At 37.9% G+C, this 17,640-nt stretch overlaps 1 protein-coding gene across 1 annotated transcript in view; it reads right to left on the bottom strand.

The window, feature by feature from the left end:
• foxj3 (forkhead box J3) overlaps positions 1-13,222 on the bottom strand; it is a 105,229-nt gene extending 92,007 nt beyond the window's left edge. Inside the window, exon 1 of the mRNA XM_032549915.1 lies at positions 12,957-13,222. The gene's annotated coding sequence lies outside the window, so the exon portion shown is untranslated. The remainder of the gene's footprint in view (positions 1-12,956) is intronic.
• Between the last annotated feature and the right edge of the window lie 4,418 nt (positions 13,223-17,640).

Here is a 17,640-nt window from a genome sequence, read left to right as displayed (position 1 = left end):
TATTCTAATACTGATCCATGATTGTGAGAGTTAATAAAATGATTGTCTACAAATGCTTACTGGCAACTTGCAAGGCAAGGAATGCAGTTAATGAAGTGTTCTGCTAGACACTACTCATGATATATGCCATCAAAAAATAAATATGCTTGACGTAATTAATAATTAGGTTTCATGTTAAGTGATGTGTGGTGCTGCAGTCAATTTGAGCCGTGACTGATTTTATCCTAAAGCCAGAAACAGTAAAGGTCAAGCAGCATCGTCACCACCAGCTTTAATCAGTAGCTCTGCCTTTTTGCTCCAGCAGAAACATCCAGACTACTGGGAAAAACGCCTTTATGTTGCTCTGTTAATACAAACAGGCAATCATGGCTGTGTGCACCTGAACCGAGAGATTTCTTGCTTGGACTTTAAAATAGTCTCAAGAGGATTTTAGTAAAAGCAGAAGGAAAAGAAAGTTTCATGAAAAGAAAATCAAAATCCCTGAGTGGTGGTCAAATAGGTTCACCGCTGGGACCTTTCAAAGAAAAGAAAATATGTGAAAAAATTAATTGCAAATTAATTGCAAACAGACAAGATAAAAAAAAATAAAAGAGGTGTTCAAAGAGGCAGTCATTTCGGCCTACTTAATGGGGATTATCAGGCATAAACCCAAGCTGCAATCAGCATTAACCAGAGAGTTCATAATTTGTTCCTCTCCAATTATTGTCACTTTTGTCAGCGCACCATTTTCACTCTCTGTGAGAGGACGCTTGCAAAGAAGGAAAGAAATCAGAGTAATGCGAGCTGCCAGCAGAAGTTAGCTGGAGTGTGGCAGGGGCATACAGTGCACATTAAGTCATTAAAGTCCTGATGCTTACAGCACCTCCCTAACCCCCCACTGTACATGCCAGTAACTCCCTTTCAGACCAAACACTGCTCTGCCTTTTGCATCCTAATAAGAGGAGGGAAACAAGGAGGGAAGTGAAGGCACGGCAGTCTTTTAAAGGAAGCCGAATAAATGACTGAACACACACCCCGGGGCGGGCATGCCGGGGGGGTTCCAGGAGGTCGCCGCAAACGGAGGCAATCGTGTCAAGACGAAGGCGACAGACTAAAACAAAACTGACAAATCAAAGAGGCAGAGATGTGTAAAAAGGAAGAGGAGGAAAAAAAAAAAAGAGCAGCCGAGACGCGTTCAACTGTGCAGCTTGTTTCTGCATCAATGAGAAACAACACGACCAAAAAACAGCAATTAGCGATTAAAATGGAAATTCCATCTGCTGCAATGCTGCATCTCTTCCCGTTCAAATAAGCGGCTCGAACCACCTCAGTAATCCTGCAGCCCTTTGATCGACTCGGCGCATTCTTTTCACAGCGAGACGCGTGTAAACCAGGCGTTTGGGAAACTGCTTCTTTGCAGGACTTTTATCTCCCGCCCTAATCCACATAAAACACAAAAGCAACTGTTCAAACTTCACCCTTACAGTGCAGCCACAACTCTGTAATTACTAAAACAAACTCACAAGGCCTTCACTCCACTTTCACTGATGCCAACGCTTTGTCTGCATGTAGAAACCATAATCTCCAACATCCCGAACAAAGCAGGAATGAGCGGAAGCGAAATAAAAGCACATATAGCCGGATTATGACAGCACTTAAATGAGTTATATTTTTAATTGGCTTAACAAAAAACCGCTGTGGCCCCAGCCTCGGTTTGCTGTTTTAATGAAACAGCAGCTCTAAACTGTTTACTGCATATCTTCCCGGCTTCTGATAATAAAGGGAATCCTCTGAGGTGGCTTCCATGCTGACACAGCCTTTAGGTACTTAAATCCAAAAATGGGTGTATTAAGTGCATTTTAATTGACTTATATTTACCCTGTGTTCTAACTTGCAAATAAAAAAGAGAAAAATAAAAAAAGATCTTCTGGCGCTCCCACAAAGTAGGTCATTCAGTCTCCTGTGAGTCATAAGTTTTGGCAGGAGACCAAAGAAAGCAGGTATAGAAAAGAATGAAGTAGAGCTAAGAAAGGCCTCACACTACACTGACACTTTCCACATTTTATAAAGCTCCAATTTTTAACTACGCATTTTTGTGGCATACTGAGAAATTTTATCAATTTCAGAGAATTAGGGAGTGCAAATTTGTGTTACACAACAGAATACTTAAGCCTAGCAACTGCAAAAAAAAAAAAAAAAGAAAAGCAAAAAAACAGGAATCTTTGTATTCCATTATTATAATTTTTTGGGTTTCTCACATTTGTGCAGAGTTGTTTTCCTGCAGAGCCGGGCCCCCGGGCTCCGCTCCGGGGGCTACAGAGCCTCGGAGGAGCAGCTGACCTCTGGAGTCGGACCAGAGCCGCAGATTTGTAAACAGGTAGTGACTCAGCTTGATCAAAGCTGTCAGACACTTTTCTCTATGCAGGTCAAATGCAAAAGGGTGAAACCCTGCGACAGCACACCAATGCGGTCCTAATTGCATTAAGCAACAGGCACAGACCACGTCGTCTCTGCCAGCTAGCCCCTCCTCGTGCTAACCTCTCCGCCCTCTCATTCATCCACCCTGAGGGAGAGGCATGCAGGCCAGAGGAAGTATGACTCATCTGAGTAACAAGATGCATTCTTCTGAATTCTCCACAGACATGTTTGCTAAGTGAAGAGCACAGGAGAGTATGTTGTAAAGAGAGACACAAACAACAAGAAACAAAATGCAGCATAAATCAAGAAACAGACTGTGGCAAGAGAGAGTCATCGCTTGTGTGGGTTCCCTGGTCTACACAGATCAACATTTCCTTCAACTCCACAGAGACAATCTTTGGCTTCTGCGAGGGTTTTTCTGAATCACACATGAAGAAGAAGAAAAAAAAACTCGAACATCTAAGGCTAATCCATCAGGTGGAGAAAAGAAATGAAACAAATGACGACAGCAGAGGGGGATTTTGACGTGTGATTCTGCTGAGCATGCAGAGGATAATGAGACCCAACAAGGAGGCATGAAAAGAAAAAGTGCTAAATCATTGGGTCTAATAGACCCGCTACAGCTTCGCTGCAAATAACACTACATCTGCAAAGCCTGGCACACACTGCTGCAAATCATGAGCCTCACACGCACTGTAACAACATGAAGCTATTTCAGAAACAACCCGCGTTAGCATGGTCCGAAATCAGAAAACAGCTGAAGTTTTGAAACAAAAAGATTCTCAAACACTGACCAACACCATCAGACCCCTGACATGCATCCTGTCTTGTGAATTTATGATTCATGATCCACCCCCCTTCAGTTTGCTGTGAGAGTATCAGCTTCAGTCATTGGCCAGTAAACTGCATTCCTAAATGTACCAAACATTAACCAGCAGGTCTAAGGTCTGCTTTAACCACATAATCCAACATTACTAACAAAATCTGATCTGCACAGGCTCCAGGTTAGTTGGCACAGAATAGCCTCGTCTCATACCTGCACATCACCATTTCATCCCTTCCTACTTCCATTTTGTAAACAAACAGTTTGTAACCATGCAAATTTCTGCATGTCAGCCTTTTCTCCTTTTCTTTATGGAGTGTGCATTTTGATCATTTAAAAAATAAATAATTTTATGGCATGGCGATTAGTCATAATCGCCATGACTAACAGCGATTAGTCATACAACTAATGTCAGTCATACAACTGATCGTTGTAGCGATCAGTTTCTACAACTGAACTGCCAAAGCACCCGAGCTGCAGGTCTGATGTGTCCATCTCTGCTTCAGACCCGACAACAACAGGAAGAGCAGTGAACACGGTGCAGCATGCTGCTTTAACTAGTGGTTAGGAATAGCCAAGTTCACAGCAAATTGCTTGGTGTAAGAAGCAGGAGAACAACTCATCCTGTATTTTTTTCCCCACATATGAACGACTAAACCTACAAAAAAAAAAAACATGTTATCGACAAGTCATATCAAAACAAAGGGATTAGGAGCTAGCGTTTATGCTAAATCCAAATACAATCAGAAGTAGTAAGATGTGCATATCCTGAAGCCTGTAGCTGTTTAGAAACTAAAACAGGTAGGAGAAGTTTTTACAGTAAATAGCTCTGTTTTACAACTCCACATTGAATGGTGGTGGAGGCCAAATATTAGTCCCTTTCAAAAATGTTACAATTACTACACTTGGAACTGTTGATATTTAGATATTTAAATAATTGTAGAAAGTATTTTGATTAAAGAAAAAAAAACTGGAATTTAGAAAACTAAAACTAAAAATTAACTTGGGGGGTTAGGGGATTATGAATAAATCAGCTAAGATTTTAAAATAAACAATTGTAACTAGATTTTTTAAAACATTTTATTTTGCTTTAAATGTAAGAAGTTGTTAAGGCTTTTTAACACCAATCAATGCTCATGAAGATAAGATGCTGATTAAAATGAACTAATCTGGCATGGTCTATTTTATCTGATGGGGATTTCAGAAGAACTCATATTAGACTCTTTCCATTTATTGTCAATTTATTACAAAGATTATGAACCCTCACAGAACAAACATTATTTAAGATACATCCTGCAGGTACATTTCATATCAGAACATTAAAATAAGTATTCAGAAAGTTACTGAACCCCTGGTTACCAAAGTTGGGACGAAAACAATGCTGAGACATGACCTATACTCAACATGCAGTGGCCGACATCTTCTTTTGGTATCTGGATGGGTGAAAACGATAACCATCTCCAAACTTTAAAGTGTGAATGTTTGCAAACTGCTACATCATCATAATGAGATGAACATATTGAAAATGTGTACTGCAGACTTCCTTTCCGGACATGAATGCAGTTGCAGTAAATCAGACATATTTTTACAGCAAACATTAACCTGCAGACTTTTCTCAAACAACTTGACCCTGTATTTGGTAAAATAGGATATTTGTTTCAAGAACAGCATGAAGTTCTGCTTCAAAAAATAACAATGTGTCTTACCAATTTTTACATTAAATTAAAAATCATGAAGTCTTTGTCTTCATGATCTTCATTAAATCTCTCACACACAAGCGACTTAATCAAAAATCATCTGCTGTTGCATCCAAACGCCTCTCCAAGCCTCTATCAGGTCCAACTTTAAATCTGATACAACTCAATGTGTGAAACTCTGGTGAAATTACTCCCTTCAGGTGATATTCTACAACATTTTGGGTCAGAAATCTGAACAGGCCAGATCCAGTTATATCATGTACGTATCGCTTTCAACAAGCCACAATAGGAAACTGTGTCACTTGCGTTAACAGACACACAAAAGACTCTTGGGTAAATACGACATATGATCAGTTTCTTCTCTTTATTTGAGCAAAACGGCAGAAAAAAATACTTTTTTCTGTCCACAAATAAATAACTGCTTTAATAGAGGTTATATTTTTAGTGTTAAAATAGCAAGCGCCGCATTTGACACCCTGAACTGTCCCCAGGTAACTGAAGAGATATTTGTCAAGCTAGTGACTTTCTTGTAGAGTGTACTGCTGTCTTTACTCAGTTTAAAAAGCATAATTGTATAATTCTGATGTCCACTGGCTCAATTTTCTTTATGCAAACAGTGTATACTGGCAGAAAATATGCTGAAAATAAATATTTTGACAATTTTGGCTACAGTAAATGTTTACCCTAGCAGTCAGTATTGGATGAACATCTTCTGCCATTAAATTTGGACTTTTATTGCCTTGTTTTATTGAAGTATGACAAACACAGACATGAAAGAAAGACTCTATTGGCTGCTGCAGTTTTCAGTCACCAGCTCTGTGTTCAAGTCTGCAGCTGTAAAGCAGAGTCAGCTATTTTTAGAAACAAATTACAAAGCTTTGAACATTTTAGGTGAGACCTTGTCATCAGGGATGGGAAATACAGTCAACCCACAATATTCGGTCCAGGAGATTAGGAACCACAGCCGCCCATAAGATACCTGAGGACCTCTATAAAATGCTTATAAATACCTTTTTTAGTAGTTCAAACAAAAAATTAGAACTGGACAATATGGCTGAAAAATGTATCACGTGTAGTCCACTGTGTCATATCTCTTATTTTATATCAGGAATAAAAATGTATTGTGATATTCATATAGTGATAAAAAAGAAACATTTAATTAATTTCTGCAAATGACAAACTGATATGATTGGGATTATTATTTTTGCCATTTTATTAAAAAGGACTGAATAGTTATTGTTTTCCTACTTAATGCAACTGGTAAAGTGAAGATGCCCTTCTGATTATGGGTGTTATTTTTAAAAGCAATATTTGCGTTTGTAAGGCTGTGAATGTCTGACTTAGGAAACCACTGATTAACTTTGTAATACTGCTCATTTATTTACTTTTATAACCATTCCAGTTAACAAAATAATGTGGGAACAATGGAAGGTGTCACCTATTTCTAATTGTCAGTACATTATAGTAGCATTCCTCACAAAGTTAATCCTGTGCTCAAGCAGCATTTTACCGCTTTTCTGCAGAATATTCTCCTGGAAAAAAACACCCCAAAAAATTTAAGCTGTAGCTTCCAGAACGTCACTGGTACTGAGAAATAATACTGATGCAGATGAATAAAAAATTAAATGTAGTTTGTTATTCTACTGAATTTTCTTAACTTTTCTGCAGGATCAGATTGAGAATCTGTAAGTGCAAGCCTTCTAGTCTTAGATGACTAATAAGCAAAGTGTGGTTGCATCAGAATAATTAACATTACAGTGGGATTCCCCTCTCTATTCACGTCTTAAAAACCCTGTACTCTGGATCTTACACTTTGGTCATTTAGGAATAGTGTTGCACAGCTGTGCGCTCAATAAATTTCACTAACATTTTTCCTGCATGTTAGCACCACTACTGCATACAATAATTTTTTTTAAAAGATTAAGCTGTAAGGATATTTCCAACATGAATTTGACTGCAAATGTATCGTTTTCTTCTACACTCCAGATTTCTTTACTTACGTCTGTTTTTAACGTGTTTTTTTTTTTTTAGCGTTATCTTAAACCTGCCAGAGCTGTGACTGCAATGAATGAGCACTTATGCAAAATACTAAAATGAAAGCTCCACATTACTTAAGCTGTGTCAGCTTAGTGCGCTCTCCTTTCTGCACGCAGCACAAAGGTCTCCCAAGAGTGTGAATCCTCCAAGAACATGAAATCCCTCCACTAGCGGTAAAACTCAGAGGACCCATCAAAACTCAAGGACAAAGTATAAAAAAAGTTTTTTTTAAAAAGCGAATAAAACCTTTCTTCACAGCATTCAAAACTCATCCAATGCTTCTTCTATTCATAAGTTGCACAGTAAATTAAATCTCAGAAGATATAAATGAATAAATAGAATTAAGATGCATAATGAAACTGACCCGAATTGAGATAATTAGTTCAACTCAGCAACCTTCGGTTTTTCTTCCAACATAAATGTACAATAATGATAAGCGTTAGTTTGAATAGTCAGAACAATTATCAATTAATTTTCTCTGTTCACTAATGTGAAATGAGTCAGAGAAACCACCATTTGCTTCAGTACAGAGGCCTCCATCTCCCCCAGCCCATCCTGGCTAAACATCCCCAGCAAGCCCTGCTTGCTGTGGGTTGCTACAGTAGTTCCCCTGCAACAGAGATGGACCCTGATTAGTCAGACTGGGGAAATAAACAGATACGCTTTCAGATGAAACATATATCTGTGCAAATGTTCCAATAACGTTCGGCAATGGGCCAGCTGAATTAAATATCACAAGCTTCCCTGATTTTATGTCGACACCGCACTCCGAGCCAAGACATGAATCAGAGCGTATTGGACTCGTTCACTGACAAAACTCGGCTCGATAGATTGGGAGGAGGTCAGATGAGGAGAGCTCAGACAGTGCGTTGCTGGATGAATAAAAAATGAAAGTCTAGAGCTTCAGCAAATTCGCGCTCTCCATCCCGTGAGGAGGGCGTGCGGCGGAGTGGAGGCATCGTTTGAAAAAGCGAACCCGCGCCGCATTCCCACATCCAACCGAATCCAGCGAACGCCTCTTTAAAAATTCATTAATTGACAGCAAAAATAGATTAAAGCACCCAGCTGAGCAAAACTCAAAATTTGGCTCCTGAATAACATTAATGATAAAACATCTCCCCTCCACCCCACCAAAAAATAAAAATAAAAAAAAGCCCAGGGGGGCTTTGCCTGAAGAAATATTTCTCGTTGTTTCCACCTTACACTACCTTGAAAGTAATTTATTTTCACCCTTATATAATAAAAATAATGCATTTCTAATTGTCGTTTTTAATTACACTTTTCTTCAGACAGGGAAGAAAATCTGAAAAAAACTAATTAAAACCCATCGAAGGACATGTCATTCCCATGATGCCATGCCAATCCCATGCTATTCAGCTACAGACACTCAATGACAGCTACTCTTTGCCTTCTGAAAAAATAGGATTTAAAAAAAAAAGTGGGAAGAACTGCAGTTACAGTAATTGCTCTGGCCAGCACTAAATGAGGTTCACTTAAGTGCAATTATCCCCCTCTGATCTCTCAGATAAAGAGACTTCTTTAACATGGAGAAGTGGGCTCACACAATGCCACCGCAAACAAGATTCAAATTGGAATCAGGGAGGCATTTCCAGGAGATGAATTGGCTTCATAGCTCATCTGCATTCCAGTGATGGAGAGCATCACTAATGAAGACTGAGCAATTCCCTTCTCACCTTCTGCGAGACGGAAACTCCACAGTGAGTCTGAGCACTGAGAAAGTCTTAAACCCAGTCATGAAACAATGAGTAAGATCCTGTTTTTTTTTTTTATCTCTTTACAAGAAGAATATAGGATAGGCTCCAAACGTACTGTGAGGTTAGCCAAAAGATAAGTCATTGTAAAGACATACCAGACGGAGACCTTTGACCGAGAGCATCAGAACTCCTTGAGAATAAATCGCCATCTGCCAATCGTGTAGCACAAAAGGTTTCCCGCCTCAGGGAGGGGGAGATGTGACAGTCTAATAGAGGTTGCAACAGAGATTGCCTGTTGGGTGCCGTCCAACTACACAGAGTGGAGATGAGGGGGGGGGCTTTGATGGCCGCTCTAGTTGCCAGGGGCTATAGGACCACCAGGAGTCTGATAACTACACCTCATGGATGGCCATTTGAATAATCACTTCAACAAGGGGAGAAATTAAAAACCGTCTCGGTGAGACCGGCTCGGCACGGAGCCACATGCAGAATTAAAATGAGCTGCTTCTGATAGTAAAAACCGTAGAAAACATCAACTTATACACAAACCGCTGATCTGTTGAAGAGCGTAACCCCTAAAGCCGAACATTATCTGCCAATGGAAAGCCATTGTAAAGGTAATACAAAGGTCATCTGACCTCTATCAACAAAACAGTTACCAGTCTTATTCGATCCACAATTGAGCCGGATTCAAGACCCGTCTTTGACTGGTATAAGGGTCAAGCTGCTGAAGACAGGGTCAGAAAAATTACCAAAAATATGCTGAAGGCTCTTTGATGCTTTTGAATCAAACAGAAAATTAATGAACAAGGTCATCCTCACTTTTGCATCAAAGCATAAACGCCATCTGATCTTTCAAATAATCTATAAAAAAATACATCAAAATACATGTTGTGGGGGTTTCTGATTAATTAAAATTTGTCCGTATATGGACCAGCCGATTACCAGTTGGAGGCTTGGTGTATTTCCATTCATTTGGGTAAACTACAGATTTACACTATTAATTGGCCAGAAACTTTCTCGATCGGTATTCCACAGATTAAATACTGAATTATTAGATCTCTTAATTTCAGCCATATTTGGATCTATAAAAGGACAAAAATTAGTCAAAGCCTGTATTAGAAAACCAAACTACTGAAAAATGAAATTGATGCATTGCTAGTAAATATACTTCCCCTAAAGCAAAAATATTTACCGAGATCATTTAAATCAAAACTGAAAAATTTATTAAAAGATTATGGTGTATGTTTTAACAGACTTTTGCTATCAGATTCTAAGCTAAAAAAAAAAAAAAAAAAAAGAATTTGCTCTTCAACTCTGATTCAAGACCAACATCAAAGGCCCAAAGCATGAAGAAAGTGAGTCTTTCAAAGCTGCAATCCCATTTTATGTGGCAACTAAAAGCTTTTTCGTGAAACCTCCCTGTATTACTCCTTCAAATGTGATCAAGAGAACCTGCAGTAGCAGATACATATTATAAAGGCAGTGACACATGAGTGGGGCTAATTTTCAGGGGGGAAGCTAAGTGCAGCTACTTTTGGCTGCGTGTACCTGGATGGAGGACCATCATAACGTAAACACCATGTGTCCTCTACAGCTGCACGCACAAATAGCCTGGATCCAGACAGCACTGTAGGCCTGCTATTTAAAGGATGGGTGATTAAGAAGCAAACCAGGTCTGACCTTTGATTGTTGCTGCTGCCTAACGCTGTGGGCACTTTTAGTAGAAGCTGAAGGCCTGTCAGGGTTGGGCTTGTTGAAGGAGAACTGTTTGATTTCAGGCAGAAATTCATTTCATTTTAGCTTCGCTTTCAGGTAAAAGAAGGTAATCATATAAGGGGATAATGATTAGATTACAATCTGCACTTTATTTATCTAATAGATCAGTGTTTCTACAGGCTGCAGACTGCCAGTCAGCTGGCTAAAAGAAAGCTACTGCAGCTGGACTACTAAACTAATAGTCAGCTTGCTTTAGTCTATCAAGAGCAGAACAGTATAAACTGATCAAATCCTGTAAAATAAATACGTTTATGAAAAGTACTACAATATTTTAAAATTACCTTAAGATATAGATTTATTGTTTTAATTTACTATTCCCTATTAAGCGATTTCCATTCTGTTTTAAGTATAGAACTAATAATTATTGTGTCAATATCGTGAAACCTCACCATATCATGAGAATATCATGTCCATGCTGATTTATTTTAAACAGAAAAAGGTGGAGAAATTAAAAGCCGAGTCATCCATCCAGTGAAAACACAACGAGGAGAGAGGTAATGTTTTCCATTATCAACGGCTTTTGGTTCTCAGGGGCTCCCCGGAGATTATTAGTGGGCCCCATCTGGCCACCAATTACGAAACATTCTGCAAACGCTCCTGGATTGATCTTTTAGTAAAGACTGTTAAGGTTATTCTACACCCCAAAAGGCCAAAACATCCCAAAGAATTGCTTGATTTTTTTTTAATGGCAATACCTAGGAGAAAATTTGACATGAAGCACTTTTTGTGATTTGGCTCACAACTTTTCAGAGCGTTTAATGTAAACTGAGGAAATTAATGATCCCACAATTTCAGCTTTCAAAGTCTCTGTGATGCAATTGTTTACATAATCTTGGTATCATTTGAAGGTTCTTCTGCCGCATTTACAGATAATGTAACTTATTTTGACATTTACTGTAGGCAGGATAGGGATTATAAATCATTTGCTGAACATTTATTGATAGTATTGTACAGATTTGTTGTAAGCAAACGGAAGTTTTGTGATTCTACTTCACAACTTTCTAAGATTAATTGCAAATTTCAGAAAATAAATTCTGCCCTAACAATCCTAATGCTTAATCAACGTGTGTGATCTTGGCATCACTGAAAAATTATTTTGATGGGGCCTCAGATTTTATTGTGTATTTTACAACTCCTGAAAATATTTCTAAAATATATACTAAAACCTAATTCAATTGCAATATCTGGAACAAATCAGGAAGTATGTCATTTTTGTGTTGAATATCTTGTTTTGAGTCGCAACTTTTTACATAAAGTAACGGAGAGACTAAGTTACTTCAGAATGCTGCAACTATCTTTTTTTTTACCTGCATACCTGTTTATGATATCAACTAAAGTTTTTTTAATCTTTCAAGCAGAATAATTTGTTTTAACATTTATAATAACCCATAACAAGGAAAAAACATTTATCAGACAATTAAGAGTGCTTTTTGCCAACATCCAAGACATTTTTTGAATATAAGTCACAACTTATGGCAGGCTTTAATCAATTGAGAGAAAAATAAATAATCCCAGCTTTTAAAATACAATTTTTTACCTACAAACACAATATTCCCAGCAAGTGAATATTAAGTTAATTTTAAGTTTGATTAAATTGTTTATTTTGACATAAAGTATGAGTAAATAGCTCTGTTTGAACCGAACAAAAAAAATTTAAATTAACAAAAATAATTATCCTTTGTTGTCATCTTAAAATAAATATATAATCAAGACAATTTGTAAAAGCAGACCACAGTCAAGCTCCAGATGAGTAGTATGAAATTCATCTGAAACATGTTTTACACTTGTTGATTGTGCAGCCCAGCCTGCAACCCGATCATGAAAGCAGAGCAGTTTTTACAGGAGAGGCTCGTCAATTTTTTTATTTTTATTTTTTCCTGGAGGAATTTACTGGCCGCCCCGTAAAACAGACGATTGACAGAGGAGAAAACGCGCCGCAACAGCTGTGAATCAAACAGCGCCAGAGCACGCAGGCAAGCCAAATGACACTGGGCTCACCCACTCCATGCTGGACCCACAACGTCTCACATACCAAACAGCTAGCTAACCATAGGCTGCTGCTGCTGGGGGGTTTGGGGATAGGTCACCAAATTCTCCCAAATGCAAACGAAAAAGAGAAAAGCACACCTATTAGCTATGAAAAGCTCCGACAACCCTCAGGATGAGTTAGCTGCCTACAGAGGCTGGCTAGTTTAGCTGTCAAAGTTGCCCCGCCAGTTGTCACCGGTTGCACGGTGGAGCTAGCAGGCTAACGCAGGAGCTGTCAACTCCGGAGAGTTAGAGCAACGGCTCCGGAGTGAACGTTCACTGACCGCAGGGAAACACTCGCTGGCCGTGTCGGAGGCATAATACACTAATTTATCTCCACAAGGACAGCCAGACACGTTGAGCAGCAAGCTTAGGGCAAGGGCCCAACCCTCCAGAACTTCTCTGCAGCTCACTTCCCCGTCAAAGTCGTCCATTTCGTGGGCCTTTAGTTCAACTTCCATTCCCGTGTAGCTCACTTACTCAGGATGAAAGCAGCAGAGACGGCAGCTCTCTCTGGTAATCCTCACGGTAGTTTATCAGCAGCTGTCTCCCCGCTCCGTCCACCACCTCTTGTACACACAGAGTGTCCTTCCCCGCCAGCTCAGGAGAGCCCAGTGCTCCTGACAGTTGTTGTCCTCTGTGCAGAGATCTTCGCCCGGTGTGCCTACAGTGCCGCGCCGTCCCTCTACTCGGCTTCTCCGCCTTCTCCCGTTCGCCTTTCTCTCGGCAGCCGAGCCAACATCCGGGACTCTCCCCCCTTAGTTCGGTGCCCGGAACTACTTTCACATATGACGACGCAGATGAAGGGTTTTTTTTTTTTCTTTCTCCCACCTCTCTGTTTTCACCACCCCTGCCGCCACAGAAACTAGCGCGGTTGAATGCTCACGCCCGCAAAAGAAAAAGGCATCCATACATGGTTAAACCTCGATCAATAAACCAATCAATGCAACAGCTGCATTCGGGATTTATATTAAGCGAATATACTGTACTGTATCCTCAAATGAACTGTATGGTATAGCTTAAAACCTAGTCAAATTTACGTGAAACAACAGGTTTACTAAATAAAGCAATGTAAAAATAGAAAACTGAGACATTACAGCTACGTCTAAAATTAGAATATCATGAAAAAGTGAATTTATTTCAGGAACTCATTTCAAAAAAGCACTGAAACTCCTTTACATATGGTAATTTGGACAACTATAGCTTACAGATAATGTCAGTGCATGGCTTTAGCACAATAACCTACCTAAAAAGAATGTCCCGAATATATGCACAGTATAGATACTTGGTGAGAGTATCTGTTTTGCATTAAATAACTACATCAGTGTGGTGTGTCATGGAGCCATCAGCCTTTAGCTCTGCTGAGGTGTTAAAGAAGCATCAAGAATAGTAATAACAAATGGTCACCTGGGTTCACCCCTAGTCCAGTTATGTTTAAGATACTACAATGCCAAACAAACATTATTTTGTAATTATATTTTTTTAAATCAATTTTGTGTGTTTGTTTTTATAAATACAAAGACGTAATCCTTCATAAGATGAAGAGGAATTATAATCGATCATTTTGGTTTTTCAGCAATCTTGATTCATTAATAAAACCAGTAAAGAGCCCTTTATTGAAGCTTTGAACCAAACTTTGATCAGTGTCTGATCAGACATTCTTAAAGTAAATTGTGTCTACACTGTAGACGCAACTAAGGTGACGCCAAGGTGACTGACAGCATGTGTACATAAACAGTAAAAAGACTTACTGTACTTGGGATACCCCCAGGCTGCAGGCCTTGACCAATATGTCATGTTGCCCAGATCAAAAACCACCATTGATGAGCACAGTTCTCATCAATGGTGAAGACTTGACATTTCGGACAAATGTCAAGTCTTCCTGGAAAATGAAACCATGCATCTCTGTGAAGCTTGTCAGTATGATGTGCACTAAAACTTTCTTCCTGGAAAACAACTGTTCTGATTCTATTTTTGATAAAACCCCACAGACTAAACACCAGTAGATGACATGCCTCGCCAAATTTTCACTCTATGGAAAATTCACCCTGGCTCTCAGGCTGTGGTTAGTAATCCAAGACTCTTCTCACAAACTGTGGATTTTTAATGGAAATTCAAGATTTTTTCTTGAAGCTTGCACATGTTTATCCAGCACATTTTTTTCTTCCACAAAACTTTATATTAAGAAATAACATAACATCCATTTGTCCATATAGCATCCATATTTTTTTCACCTACCTGCAAAGCCCAAACCTTCAATCTCATTAATTCTTACAAATGTTTTTTAACCATCGTCAGTGCTGCTAGATATAAAGATATTGTCAACATTTTGTCTGATAATGAGTGTCTGTTTGGGTTTACAGGATTTTGTTTTTGAAATATTACATTGTATTATAAACTTTGTTTACTTTAAACATGAAATTAAGAAGGAAAACTGTTTCTTTGTTCAGTGAAAACCTCAACCTCAGTAAGTGTTGAGGGTGAAATTCATGTGAATACAATCTCTATGTCACTAAGAGTCTGGCCTGTACTCATAGGATCAAAGTTCCTTATCACATTGTCCTTGATTCAACACTGTTATGACATAACAGTGGGAAGTTATTTTTTTATTGCTGGGCAATGTCACGCATAGTTTTCCAAAAATAAACGTTATCTGCTTAGTTTACATTATGTAGGATTTTATAAACTCTGAATATGTCTGCTTCACTAATGAGTTTCTCTTTTCATCTAACCTCAGCATGCAATTTAATTTGTACCCATACAGAAAAACCTTATAAAAGAGCTCAGACAATATGGACGTAAGATTGTTTCTAGTTATTTATCTCCTAGGTCATCTGCTTCAGTTCCAGTGTGCAGATTTCCATCCAAACCTGTTGAGATTGCTTTAAGTGGCCAAGTTACCAGATACAATGCTGGAGTTGGTCACAACTTTGTTTTCATCAAGAGGAAACTGAAAGCTTTAAAAACTTATATTAATGTGTTTATGTGAGTTGGTGTTGTAACCTTTCTCTGCAAATGTACAACATGTGATAATGTGAGCACATTTTCATGTTTTGTCAATGTATAATCAAATGTTCTTTTCATACATTTTGTATAGAGATTTATTTTTTATTTTCACAATTTTTAATTTCTTTAACAGTTTTATGTCCATATTTTACTTGAATTTTTTTATTATTAATAATATTTTAAATCCAGCTACAGGTCTCCTAACCTGAATATTTTAAGTGCTTGGGCAGCTTTTGCAATTTTAGTGGTTCTTTGTATTTAGTGCAATGCTATGTCACCACCGTAATATTGGGGCCTCTGTCAGTGGTGAATCAAGCACAGCTTATAAAGGGAAGCGCAAAAATTAATATTAAGTTTGAAAATAATTTAAACAAAACCAACCTGGTCAATTACTGTCGTCTCAGAAAGATGAAAACCACATTACCTTCTAATATTTTCTATTTTACTGTACAACAGCGCCACTTGTTGGTGAATCATGAATAGTGCATGTTATTATTTAATAACTTCCATAATAAAGTTATCATTATTTAATTAATGTGTACAACTCATGATCATATTATTAAGAGCTAAGTTCTTAATAATATTTATTGTATGAAGACTTTGCAACAGTAAATTGATGTGATATTTACTTTTGGCTTTTGCACCAAAATTACTTCAAACTGCTTTTCCAGTTTATATCACACCTTAAAACTCTTACTGTGTGGAAAGTGAGAGAAAGTCTTTATGCAATTTAGAAAACAAAAACAAAATAAAGTGCAGTTTATCAACGATTCTGTTGTAAAACGCAGCTTGGTACACCTACACACAGGCCCAGGAGAAAATGCTGCATTGTGAGGTTTTAATATAAAACCATGAATCTATTTTTTTTGTTGCTTGTGCACAATTGTATTCAACATTGTTACAAAAAGTTTTCCAAGAAGGAACAATGTGAGTTGTGTGAAAGGATCCTCACAGGAGCTTTTATAAAGAGGAACGTTTTAAGAATAGGGAGAACATTTCTCCATCCCTAACAGTATAGATTATAAGCAGCAATTCTCACACTGATCTGACATCCGGCTGGGTTAACTGTTGATTTTATTCATTACTTTCATAATTATGATTAAAAACTATTTAACTGATTCACTGATACAGTTGAACAAAATATTATCTTGAGCACAGCCTGTCCCTCATGAATCTTTTGTGTTGTTTTCTGATGATTCATGTTCTGTAAAAAGGGAAAGATACAAAGAATGCAAGTGGAGTAACTGTGCTAACAAATGTGAATTTAAAAAATTAAAAAATATCTAAATGTTAGACCATCATTTTCTGACACATTTTGCTGAGAAATTAAAGATGCTGTTCAGGTGAGACTCCACAAAGGGTGATCCCTGGAAAAACTTGAAGTAGTGTTGTGGAATGATAGAAAATGAAACAGGTTTACTATTTTATATTTGAACTGATGTTATTTATGAGCAGTTGAATTTTCCAGTGACAGCTACAGACTTTTTCTGGTCTAAATATCAAACCTTGTTGACTATTTAAGCAGGTGAATTATTAGACGGATTTAAAAATGCATCATGTCATGTTCCAATCTACAATAAATTCAGCAGCAAAAAATCTATTTTACTGTTACAAATTCTGTGCAAAGGCTAAACTTTTGATTAATTCTTGTCAGGTACTGTTTAGAATGGAACAGTGTGCTTCTTGAAGCAACCACTTTGTTTTTGGCAAGATTTCACATGAAACGTTTGAAAAACATTTAGCATAGTCACGAATTGTTGTAAATCTTTTGTCTATTTATTTAGATTTTTTGCTGTCCTTCTTTTGTCTGAATTTTTTTTAAGTTGTAATGATGCTATTTGTTTCTTTACTATAGTAGAATTACATAATATAACATGATATTTTTTTGTCTGCCTGATTGCCTCATGGGTCCTGGATTTGACTCCTCGCCATTTTCACAAATTAAATCAGATATAATCAAATTATTTCTCAGTACTTTACTGGAGTTTTTACTGAATATTTTTCTACTCTTATTTTAATATTATTTTATTTATTGAATTATTTGATAGGAACAATTATGAACAATTAACATGTTTGTACATAAACATTTACAGCAATGACTAATTTGCAATGCGCCAGCATTGTAGTACCGTGTCCCTGCCACTGCGGGGCGCTGACG

The sequence above is a fragment of the Xiphophorus hellerii genome, chromosome 20 (assembly GCF_003331165.1).
Source record: "Xiphophorus hellerii strain 12219 chromosome 20, Xiphophorus_hellerii-4.1, whole genome shotgun sequence".
NCBI classification, from domain to species: domain Eukaryota; kingdom Metazoa; phylum Chordata; class Actinopteri; order Cyprinodontiformes; family Poeciliidae; genus Xiphophorus; species Xiphophorus hellerii.
This window is presented reverse-complemented; position numbering and strand designations above follow the sequence as displayed.